At 43.9% G+C, this 12,727-nt stretch overlaps 1 protein-coding gene across 2 annotated transcripts in view; it reads right to left on the reverse strand.

Annotated features, from left to right (window-relative positions):
* The window catches only part of CBR4 (carbonyl reductase 4), a 287,767-nt gene that overhangs the window by 179,285 nt on the left and 95,755 nt on the right, over positions 1-12,727 (reverse strand). The gene's annotated exons all lie outside the window — the stretch shown is intronic.

Consider the following 12,727-nt stretch of genomic DNA (forward strand, 5'->3'; position numbering starts at 1 on the left):
TACAATTCCTCAATATTTGATAACCTTCGTAGAACCACCTATACTCAGAGCAAGAGGATAATCTTCCTAGTTTCTCTAAAATGTAATGCGTGCTCGGGTTCTTGTGTTCTGCCTGAAGAACCTTCAGAAAAAAAGAACCAAACTTAATCCTGGCCTGTGTCACAAATTTGGGCACTCTCAACTCCAAGCGGAGAGTGCTGTTCGGCGTGCCCAGTGGAAGACCAGTTAACTTCTTTAAGATCCCAATCTGAATAGCCACCAACTTCAGGCACCCCCAGAATTCACTGCCATAGAATAAAGCAGTCCCCACCTTGCTTTCGTACACCTCTAAACACGTATTCAACATACTCCCACCGAACCTGTGATAAAATATTATCAAGCTCCCCAGCCTTATCTGGGATTTTTCCTTGACCATATCCAAACGTTTAATCCATCTCCCTCTTCTTTCAAAGACTACACTCAGATAGCAGAAAGAGTCCACCACCTCAATTTTCTCCCGGTTTAAAAACCAGGAATAGTTGATTTTATAATTACCATTACCAAAAACCTAAATTTTAGTTTTGCTCATATTCAGGTTTAGCTTGTTGGTGCTAAAATATTCAGCGGCGTAATCAAGGCAATGCTGCAGCCACCCAGGGGTCTGATCTAACAGAGCTGCGTCATCAGCATATATAAAGATTGCAAAGGGCATCTTCCCAAAACAAGTGAAGGGCAAACTTTTGACCCAACAGTATAGGGTTAAAATCTGCTAGAAAGAAAATAAATAAAAGTGGGCCCAAGGAACAGCCCTGTTTTACACCTTGGTTTGTATGGAACTCCTTTGTAGGATGCTCTGCATTACTATCCCCGACTACTGCCACAGTGTTCGTGTAACTCTTTAAAATCAGGTAAAGAAGTTCAGACAGGACCTTCATGTCCTGTAGTTTCAGCCACATGGCCTCCCTGTTAACCGAGTCGAATGCTTTCTATAAAGTCCAGGATGGCCACATATAACCCCCAACCCCCTCAGTATACAGTATTTCTCAATTGAAACATTTAAAATAAGACAATGATCCATAGTAAAAAACCACTCCCAAACCCAGATTGTGCCAAATGCAGCATGTGATTAGAGCTCGCCCACTCTTCCACTTTGGATTCCAGACATTTATTAAAAACTTTACTTGATATATCTAATAATGAAAAGGGCGGTAACAGTGAGGATCATAAATAGAACACTTTTTAAAAATCAGAACTATTGTAGCATTTTTCCAGGAGAGCGGGATAACACAAGAGATTGCATTAAAAAGTTTGACCAAAATATTTGCCCACCAATCAGGCCCACATTTTAAATAATCCGATCGCAGCCCACCAGGACCTGCAGCCTTACCTGCTGAGAGGGTCTTAACACATGCCAGTATCTCCTCTTTGGAGAAAATAAATCTGCAACAATGCCATCTACCCTGGTGGCTTCTCCCTCAATATGCGCATCAAACAGGATGTTATAAAAATGAGACACCCATCTTTCATTGGTGATTACTCATCTTACATTTTCCTTCGGGGATTCAAATCCCTGAGCTACTAGCCTTCAAAAGAGCTTACAATCTTGTGAGGAAACTGCATTCTCCATCTGGTCCCATTGCTTCAGCGGGTGCTCTCTCTACGCCTCAATAGTTTTTTATAAACATACTTGAGGGCGTGTAAGTGCCCAGCACTTAAACCGCCACCCTGCACCGCACGGTATACTACCCCTTTCAGGTGCCTACATTTCTGATCAAACCATACCACCCCACTTGCTCCTTTCCTAGCGTTATGGCTGCCGCTACGTTGATAGCTCTTACTTTCTTGGGTAATTGCCACTACTAACGCTTCATAACTTAATTAAATCAGTCCCACCCTCTGGCAGAATACTAAAGTCGGCAAGGATTTGCCCGAATCTAGCTGAGGAAATGACATTGGCGCACTGCCCCTGCCTCAGACGGCAAAATTACCCCTCGGGAGGCACAATGCCTTCAGCTTCCTGGGTTGAATGTTGACTAGGGTGCTTGATCTCAAGGAGAAGTGGGAAGTGGTCACTATCCAACCAAGTCCGCATCCAAGAAAGCATATAGCTATCGGCCAAACAATAGTCAATTATTGATCTGCTCTTACCACGTTGGAAGGCGTCCCTTGGTGAGCAATTATGAGCGCACCTCTCGTTTAGTTCCAGAAGATGAAATCCTTTCAATAGCTGATCCAGTTCCCTACCCCTACCATGAATGTGTTTATTTAATTGATTCCTAACTGGGATTCCGCACTGTTCTTCCAGCAAGAGACCATCAGTCCCCACTCTGGGGATCAGCCCCAGTGTGCATTAAAGTTCCCAGCAATTATAATGTTGGCATAATCATTGGGCCTCATTACACGGAAGGCGGTAAGGGTTTACCGGTACCGGTAAGGGCACCGGTACCGGTAAACCCTTACCGCCTTACTACGAGGTCCCTTTGCGGGCCCTCTCTTAACGCCTGGTTTTTACAGGCGTTAAGTACGGGACCCGCAAAGGGACCTTGGTGCTAATTACGGTACCGCAATTTGCGGTACCGTAATTAGCACCTTCACCATTAACATGGAGCCCTATGGGGCTGACTGGCAATGGTGAAGGGGCAATGGTGGATGGCGGAATTAGCGCCCCCACACACCTTGGAATATGGCGCTAATTCCGCCATCCACCAAGGCGGACCCGGTAAGGTACCGGCGGCAGCCATGGCACTAGTAGCGCCATGGCTTACCGCCTTCCGTGTAATGAGGCCCATTGTGTTCTAGCAGGACCTACAGGCCTTTCCTCCATGCCCAACCCAAAAATGCAATTTCTTGGTGGCAGATATACATTCACCACTAGCAGGCCCTTTTATCACAAGCCGATTTCAAGGTAAAAGCAACAGCAAACTCCCATTACCCCTTCCACTCTTTCTGACACCAAAAGGAGAGATTCCCAACTAAAATTAGAACCCCTCTGCCTCCTGACACAAGTGCTCTTTCCCTATTCTTTTAGCGTTCGTGGCAAAGCTTACTGTGAAGGCATCATGAAGTACAACACAGACAACAGACTTCAAGTTTAAACAAAAAAGGTTTATTTAACTGAATTGTCAGGATGGTTGAAGGCCTAACTTTCCCTATACTAAGGTAGGTTTCCCTACTGGAATAAAACTAAGGAAAGTCTGTGTCACAGAGTTCAACTTAAAAGTCTGTCCAAAACCTATCCACCCCTCACAGCTATATTAAACCAGTGTGTAGAGATGTCAAACTCAAAAGAAACAGTGTTTAACTCAACGTTCTGAGCTTCATCCAGCTCACAGTTTTATCTCATCTCCCCTTCCCCAAGCATGAGAAAGTTCCATGAAAGGAAAGTCTCAAAATTGACCTTCTTCAGTTGAAGGCAACATAGTATGAGAACAATCCTTTGGGTTCCCTTCCCCAAGTTTTAAGTAGTACAATCCAGAACAAAAAAGAAGTCTCATGATTCTGTTCCCAAGACAACAAGTATAGTTCAAAAGTGTTGCAATGGTTTTGTTGAGCTGGTTTTGTAATGTCTTTAGCACTCACCAATCAGGATTCTCTGGCCTAGACACAGGTGTGTGACCACATGGTCCTCCCATCACAGGTCACGCAACCAGGATTCCTGGACTCATTGGGCTGGTTTCGAGGTGTCCTTTGTTTTCACCATTCAGGGTCATCTGATCTAGGAGCAGTTGTTAGACCGCACAGTCCACCTACCACAGGTCGTGCAACCAAGGTCCCTGGACTTCTCAGCCCAACATATATGTTCCTTGGCACTTGTTCCTATGCACCAAGTCATCCTTACTTGACTGCTGTGTTGGTAGACTGGCGTTTAGGGTGCAATCTTATATCCTTTGGCTTTTCCTGGATTGCCTCGTGGCCCTGCCACTTGTAATGTTAAGTTTTCTTATAGTTCGATATTCAGCATACCTTGGTTCTTGCAATGTTAAGGTTTCATGTAGTTTGGTATTCAGCATACCTGGGTTTCACACAATGTTAAAGGTTCATATAGTTCGGTATTCAGTATACCTTGGATTCCTGTAGTGTTAAAGTTTCATGTAGTTTGGTATTCAACCTGGGTTTCTTGAAATGTAAACATTTCATGTCGTTTGGGATTCAGTATACCCCGGTGCTTGTAATGTTAAAGTTGCATGTAGGTCGGTATTCAGTATGCCTAGTTTTCTTGTAAGATTAGGTTTTCAAAAAGTTCAACATTTAATATGTTGGATGAGCACTTCCCTGCCGTCCTGTTCAGAGCTCCCCGGTGCTTGCGCTTGTCTCTGACACTCACCAGCAGTTTGCTCCTGCTGCCTGTGGTTAGTCCTGGAGCTCACTGGGGTTCGTGTATCCTGCTGACACTCACCAGGAGCCTGTCTTGTTCCTAGCAGCTTCTGAGGCGGTTTCACCATGGATGCAAGCGCTGCTCGCCTTGCTGCTTGTGTTGAACGCGGACAGCGTTCTGTGAGGCCTGGATTTGTTGCCATCCTGGTTTGTCGTCCAGTCCCTCCACGGCAGTCCCTCTGAGAGCAGATCTCTTGCTGATCTCTCTGCATCTCCTTCACAGCTCTCTGTTCTCCTTCACGGCTCTCTGATCTGTTTCTCCTTGTGGGCTCTCTCATGTTATACACCTTCAGCCCTCTAACAGGCTGCAGGTGGGTCAGACTAATTAGACCTGCCTGACCATAATAAGGCAGACATGCCTGACCTACCCAGTGGTTGGGATGCAGCTTCCTCGTGTCATTAAATAAGTGGTGAAGAGGGGTAATCTTCATTGCCCTCAGTTACCTCTTCTTCATCTCAGTGATGACAGGTGTTGTGTGTGGAATCATGAGGGAAGCTGGCTTGTAACAGCCTAAAAAGGTTGGGGGAGGGTTAGGTTGACTGTTACTTGGAAAAGGGGATACCGTGTCTTGCCTAGGGGCATCCCACTCCCAATCCTTAAGGACTCTCCACCCAGGTGATCCTCCCTCACTTCTCCATCCCCAGGCTCAGGATACAAAAGCGATGGCCTTTCTCTGACCACCTGCGTGGAGAATCCAAAGGGAGTAGACGTGAGAATACCCTCACATTTCTCACATTGCATAATAATTGAAAGGGGGAACCTTCTCAACCAAAGTCTCTTGCAAACATATGACATCAAGGTCAGTAATGTAATTAATATGATATGATATGATATGATAGGTTATTTATAACGTGCTTAATACCCAGATGTTTCTAAGCGTGGAGTCGGGGATCGAACCTGTGTTGCTCTGTGTCGTCTTACTTCAAAGGCAAGCACGTTGCCGCAGAGCTATCCTTCAGCGATATATTGAGCCATTCACCATCGTTGACTTTATCGTTCAAGCCAGCTACATTCCAGATCATGGTAAACCCACTCACCACTACCTCAACTAAAGATAGCCTTGTCTCCTTAATGATGAACAACCATAGACGGGAACTTTAGACTCTCAGGAGATTACGAGGGTTTGGCTTGTCCGGCTGACTGAGTACTCCAGGTATAATCTGAGCGCAATTGTTCCTAAGAAGGAAGGACATATCGAGAAGCAAAATGTTGTGTTTTGTTGGCAGAATAAACCATTACAAAATTGGAATTGTTACTTGTCCCAACATTATACATTGCATCTTTTTAAAATGTTACAATGTTTGTTTACAGTACATATTGTAGTCATACACAGAATTGTTCACTTATCTTAATGAGCAAAGCTCAATAGAGTGTGTTTTGCAATCCGTTATCCTGTAATGCACAGATAGATAGATATATCCCAACGGTCTCTGATTTTATAATGTATATTTATATCCTAGGTAGCTATATCCCAAAGATTGTATGCTTGAATCACTAAGTACATAATGCCTACTGGGCTTGCTGCTCATTTCATTATTTGCAACACTCACCCTAAAATTAAAGTATTTGTAACCATGAACCTTATACACATATTCTGGCAGTCATAGGATTTGGACACAAGGATTAAATGGCTGGGAAGTTTGCTACTCCACTGGGAAACATAGGGCCCAAATAAGCGAGAATTGTAGAAGAGGAGGGGCTGAGAGGGGAAGCCGGGCTCTGCACAGGCCTAGTCCACAGACAACGATGACACATTGCCACTATAGATTGTGGAGACACCAGTTTCCACATATAACATTTCAGAATGTTTCATGGTTGGCTTCATATTTTTATTTTTTTAAATGTTATTTTTATTGCGTTTCAAACACTTTAACCTGGGGATTTCCCAAAGATTTTTTCACCCCAAGTATTGTAATTGTCCACTTCGATTATTTAGATTGTTTGCTGTCACCTACAATTCATTGCAATATGGCATACTACAAATAATTCTGAAAACCAAGCTGGCCAATTTTGAGAAATTCAAGATATAAGATGTATCTAAACCTCAAGAATGAGCAGAATGAATGCACATCTTCTATACGAACTGCATATGCAGGTCGACATGGGTATTACCCAAATTGTTTGTTTACAATTGTTCGAATGAACAATTGACCGAATTTAAAGGGTCACAATTGACCTTTTCACAATTGACCTTTTCACAATTGACCGTATATATATATATATATATATATATATATATATATATAAGTTTGGCGTTGGGTGGGGGGTTGTGGGGTGTTTCTCCCCACATATATGGTCAAATTGACCTTCACAATTCGGTCAATTGTGAAAAGGTCAATTGTAATTCGAACAGTTGTAAAACGAACAATTCGTATACAACCGTCGACATGTACACGTACATGTCATGACTGAGTTTTGTGTGAGTTTTTATAGATATAAGTGATGTAAATTGCATACAAGTATGAAAGGTAAAACTCCTATATGCTTCCTATACATGCAAAAATTGACATCAAAGTCAGACCTCACTTAAATGCGAGTTTTCATATGTGTAGGAGAACAGGACATGTGCATTTCATATAGCTTCATACCAAACACTCATATGCCATACACTCTTTTGCCACAGAATCTTATGCCACACACTCGTATGCCACCTGCTCTTACACCACATGCTTGTATGTGTAAGGAAAGCATGGTATCAAACAGTAAGACAGACACATGTGATCACAGCTCAAGGGTGTTCATTGAACTTTCAAATGGGTTGGTAAAACACCCATCTAATCTAAATCTAATGCTAAATCTAAAGATGGGAGCAAGCTATGACCAGCAAATAATAATAACGCAGTCCTAGTCGAGTCTGTCATAATAAAAGGGCCTATACTAATAAACCCATTGCCAATCCTTACCTCTAAATACAAATAGTGTGGGAAACAATGTTATGCAAAAGAAAAGTATTCAAGAAATGATATGTCAGGATATCTGAGCCATTAGCTTCCCAAACCCCACGTTTTCAGTTTAGGATAATCTCTGGTTTCTTTAGCATGAGGATGCTGTTCAAAACCTCAGCATCAGGGCCTTCTGTGCCAAAGTCTCTTTGCCATTCAAAGTCTCTTATTTCAGAGGGCCGTATGCGACAAACAAACACTAAAGCTCCTTTCTTCTTAGGATTTCACAGGTACACAATTTATCAGGCAATTCACGATTCACCTCGGGTCCCCCTCTGCCGGGCTCAGACCCACTTTAACACAATTTTGTCAGGATTTCCATGTATCCAATTTCTAGGGTGGTTCACTGTTCACCCTGGGTCCCCCTCTGCCGGCTTAGACTCACATTATCACGAAACTTCAATTAGTCTCCTTCTGCCAGGCTCAGACCAATTTATCTACTTTCCAAACTTTCTTTACTTTATCAAAATCGAAGACTTTCGACTGTGCGGAGGATTTTTGCTCGATCAGTCGCAGGACCACTTCGATTCACAATTCTGTATAGACATATAACTCTTTTAAATTTCACCTCTGCCACTTCTCAGCTGGATTCCTTACAGAGACCTTTGATTGAGCACCCATGCGGTGCCGGACCACTCTGTCAAAAGGTATCATATCTTGGTTTCAAAGTTCAAACACCCATTAGCAGTTCAACTTTACTTGCATCTTTTATCAAACACGTTTAACAATGTTTGTTCATCGCTCGCCATACAATGTTGCTACTTGGAACCTTGGCTTCAACACAGACCGGTCCTGTATCGGTCTCCCTAACTCACAGGCTGTGTTTATTTCACTGACACTTCTTTGTTCTTGGAGGCAAGGATGGTACCACGGTGGCTAGTGATTCTCCCCGCCTTGATTATTGACGCAGGAGGGCCCCTGGTATCACCAACACACAATGCAGGATTCTTCAACCTGGTTTCCTGGTCTTACGCTTTCTATTCTCGAGAACTATGGAAAGTAACGGTTTCTTGTCGAAAAGGTCAAGGGAACTTCCCTCCTTGCGTTCCCCTTCTGTTTTGACGTCTTTCGTCTCTCATTCAGCTGTCATCTCGAAACTGCTGTTTCCTTGTGTGCTTTACCTCGCTGTGAGTGTGCTCTCGTGCTGCGCCTTTGATCTGTGTGGGGAAGCTTAATGGGAGTCAGGTGTGTGTGATGGTCAGTAATTGCCTGACCTCGCCTAACCATTGCATTGGGACATGTCAGGTATACTGCTCGGGTGTTAGTTCTCTCATAGCGGGCTGTCCGTGAGAAAGTGTTTGTGTTCTAAAAGGGGGACGGGTGGTAGAGTTCCTAAATATCCTACCTGCTACAATGGAGTAAAGGTGTTACATGGAAGGGGATTCCGTGTCTCACCATCTGGTGACCCACTCCTACTCCCCGAAGACCCCACACCCAGGTGATCCTTCTGCAATGGTCCACCCCCAGGAACTGGATCCAAAAGCGATGGCTGTGTCCTCCCCACCTGGATGAAAGATCCCTGGTGACTAGCGGGCGAGACATCTTCTGGTTTCTCACACACCATACACTCTTACACCACATACTCTCATATACTCATACACCATACACTTATGACATACACTCACACACGATATGCCACACTCCCATGCAAAATTGAAATAAAATATTTAAAAATCCTTTTTAACCAAAGGAGTTAAAGGTACTCCTACAACAAGTAACATTTACAAACAGTAGAAATAACAATGTTAAGATACAAACACTCACTCTATACAACAACAAATGCAAACATGAAACTCAAAGTATACACTCCAATTCCATACCTTTAAAAATTCAACCTAAACAGAGTGTTAAGGTTGGAATTGTAATGGTATGGAGTAAGAGTTTATACTTCGATTTCATGGTTGAATTTGTAGTGGTATAGAGTGAGTGAGTGTACATTAACATTGTTAGTTCTACTGGTTGTAGACTTCACTTTTTGTTAGAGTTACCGTAAATACAAATAATTATAATACTAGTATTTCAAAATGTATCTTCAGTCAAAGCACCAAGCTTAAAAGACTCTTGAATGCTTTCAAAAGGAGCCCTGATGCTTTTAGCATGTGAGCTTTGAAAGAGCCATCGAGCTTCATTTCAATTTAGGTTTGTTTATCTCTAATTCCTTTTTCTTTTTTTTTTTAAAACCTTTATTTTTTGCTGTCATATGCATTACATCTCATAGGTGAACTTAGTATACATTATTTATGTTTGACCATTTTGTACACGATAATGTACTTTAAAGCAAGAGGGTTCATTGAGTTTGGTGCCCCTTGTATCCATTGTCTAGACGGTGTTGTCGACAAGTTTGGTTTATTCAAAATCTTCAACAGATTCTACCCCATTGTTGTCCAGGTATCGTCTCAGGGGGCCCCAGATGTCTTTAGGTCTGCAGGAGGACACTATTCCCTTTATATATGTTTCTTCGCAGTCTTGTACCCAAATGAGATCTTTCAACTATTCCTGTACAGTTGGAGCTGTTCTAGCTTTCCAAGCCTTCAGAATGTTCGTCTTGGCCACTGCATTAGATATAGCAAATAGTCTTCGGTGTTTGACAGAGATCTTGCCTATATCTCTTAATAAGTATTTGAGTGGGGTGGCCGGTATGTGTCTGTCCAGAATCTCGCTACCCGTATTGGCTACTTCTTCCCAAAATGTTTTAATGGGTGGGCATTCCCAGTACGTGTGAATGGAATTAGCTGCTGGGATGTTGCATTTTGGGCAGTGAATTTGTCTGGAGGTGTCGAATTTAGACATTCTGTTGGGCGTGATGTGTAAGTGATTCAAGATTTTATATTGAATTAGTCTAAGGTTGGAATTCATCGAGATGGATTTGGTATAATGGCAGTATTTAGACCACTGTGGGTCTTCTATATTTATTTTTAGGTCGCGCTCCCATTTCTCCTTTATGTCATTAGTGGAAGGCGTGTGTATTCGTACTGCTTTCTATAATGTGGATATGCATCCCAGGAATCCCTCTGGTGACATTATTGTAGTCAGGAATTTCCCAAAAGGACTGTAATATGTTTAACAATGTGAGAATTATTCTTTGGTGGGCATTGTAAGAAAAAGAGTATGGGCTCCCTTATACACCATTCCAAGGCGATTACCTTCACATCCCCCTTCCTCTTTCCATTCTTTACAAATGAAGGCTATCCACCTTACCGCCCCATGCATTCCGAAAATACCTATACATTTAAACCTTTAGGCACTCCACTGCCCTCTCCCTACAAAGTGAGAACACTTACCCAACTTTCTCATGGTTTTATTTCTGTCCTTTCACTACAGCGTTTCCGAACGGTGGCCCCTGTGCTTTGCATCCTTTTATATTGGTTGCTGCCTCTGCTGGGCTGTTTGTGGCATGAAGAGGAACCTTCCTGCTGGTCACGCAAGGCTTGAGGAGCAGAAGGTGAGTGAAAGTGAAGGACCCATGTACGTTTACCCCTCTGGGGAGCAGAGGGGGTGTCTGACCTGGGCCAGGTTGCCTGGGGCAATTTAAGGTCCTGCACTATCTGTGCTGAGCCCCAAGATCCGGGGCAGATCCGGTAAACAGGTCCATCATCGCAGGATTGGGAATGCACAACCCCTGCAGGCAGATCACGTGACAGAGGGCCCGGCAAGCAGCAGGATAGTTGAGGCGGGGAGTGCTCGGGTTCAGGTCCTGCTGGGGGTGAATAGCCACATGTGTGGAGTCCAGCCAGAGGAATCTATGCACCGGTTTGGTAGCCTGTCGGTGCAGGTGGGAGGTCACATGCACTCGAAGCATCACACTCCCTGCAGCAGGACTCTGTGTCCTGCGGCCTGCTGTAGACGTGCAGCTTGCACTTCTGGATCTGGAGTGATCTTAGGCTTTTGACTTAAGCAACATGGGGGAAAAGGCAGGAAAAATGAAGCACTAATAGCCCTCTCCTTCATCCTCAGAAACGTGTGAGGCCCTGCAAGCAAGGTGAAGAGGAGGGCCAACGCACACGAGCAATCAATTGAGCTCAGCAGAGACTTTGGGATAAGAAAAGGAGGATAAGAAGGCAAAGAGGACTGTCAGATTGCCATCCTCATCGTCCAGTTTTCCCTCACCTTCATCTGATGAAGAGGCAGAGAAGCCAAGAGGAAAATACCTCGAAAAGGAGGCAGTTGCCGGAGTCCTAGCACACATGTTGGAATGAATTAAATTCAAAGTAGCACAACCAGTAGAGGAAGGCCCTACAGAGCAGCAGTTTGTGGAGACGATAAGGAACTGGCTGCCTCTCATTTCAGGCATAAAAAAGAAGTTACTTAAGGAAATGAGAGACAAAGACAATATCTGTGCACAGGTTTATGAGAAAGCTGTACTCGCTGGCTGAGGAACAGGATACTGTTTCTTTACAGGTGGACTTACTATTTTCCAGCTTGACCAGAAGAACATCCATTTCCCGAGGAGGCGGCTTTGACAGACTACATGAATGATAAAGTAGACTCAGCCCTCAGGAAGAACGTTGCAGGGGCACATCAGACACTGTTGGTGGGAAGCCATTCCCTGTACACGGCAAAGTCGTTGATTACACATTTTCAGCTGCTCTCTGAGAAAACGGAAGAGGGAGCAGACTACTCCGATTTCATTGATGGCATGCATCAGCATGACTTCCACTCTGACCTGGCGTATGAGGAAGTCCGAGCAGCAGCTCCGACAGTGAGAACAGCCATGTCAGCCCGGAGACGTGCAAGTTAGGGCCTGGACAACCAACAATCCACAAAAGACAGTAGCTCTTCATGTAACTTTCAGAGGAGTAGAATTGTCTGGTGACGAGTTGGAAGAGAAAGTGGACAGGGACCACAAACAGGACACGAATGCAGTGACCCTAGCAAGAACAGTCAGGACTTAGTAAGCCTCCAAGGTGTGGTCCCAGGGCAATGCTGGCATGGACAGGCCCATGTTCAAGGGTCGGCAGAGAAACATGTGTAGCTCAGGGAAGAGGTAGTCTCCCAGGAAGAATAAGCACTCCTGACTATGCCAGGATTTGGCCAGTGTGAGGCAAGTTGAAGTTCTTCCTCAGTCAGTTATGCAAGACTATTACAGACCCCTGGGTCTAGAACATTATTTGTGAGGGTTACAGGATAGAATTCTCCAAGAGCCTCCTGAAGTGAAAGAGCTAGTAACCCCAATTTCCGAGGGATGTCAGCAAGCAGAAGGTTCTGTTGGAAGAAGTATAATCTCTGCTGAAGAAAGGTTCCATGATACCCAGTCCCATTGGAGGATAGGGGCATGGTTGTTATTCTAGCATATGCCTGTTTGTTAAAGCCTCAAGAGGGTTCTGCTGGGATCTGTGCCTTTTGACAGTTAACACCTTTATATGAAAGATTGCCTTCAATATGAAAATGTTGTTTTTCATAGGAGACTTACTGGCATTTCTGAATCCGTTAT

Source organism: Ambystoma mexicanum, chromosome 6q (assembly GCF_040938575.1).
Source record: "Ambystoma mexicanum isolate Mex_15411 chromosome 6q, UKY_AmexF1_1, whole genome shotgun sequence".
NCBI lineage: Eukaryota > Metazoa > Chordata > Amphibia > Caudata > Ambystomatidae > Ambystoma > Ambystoma mexicanum.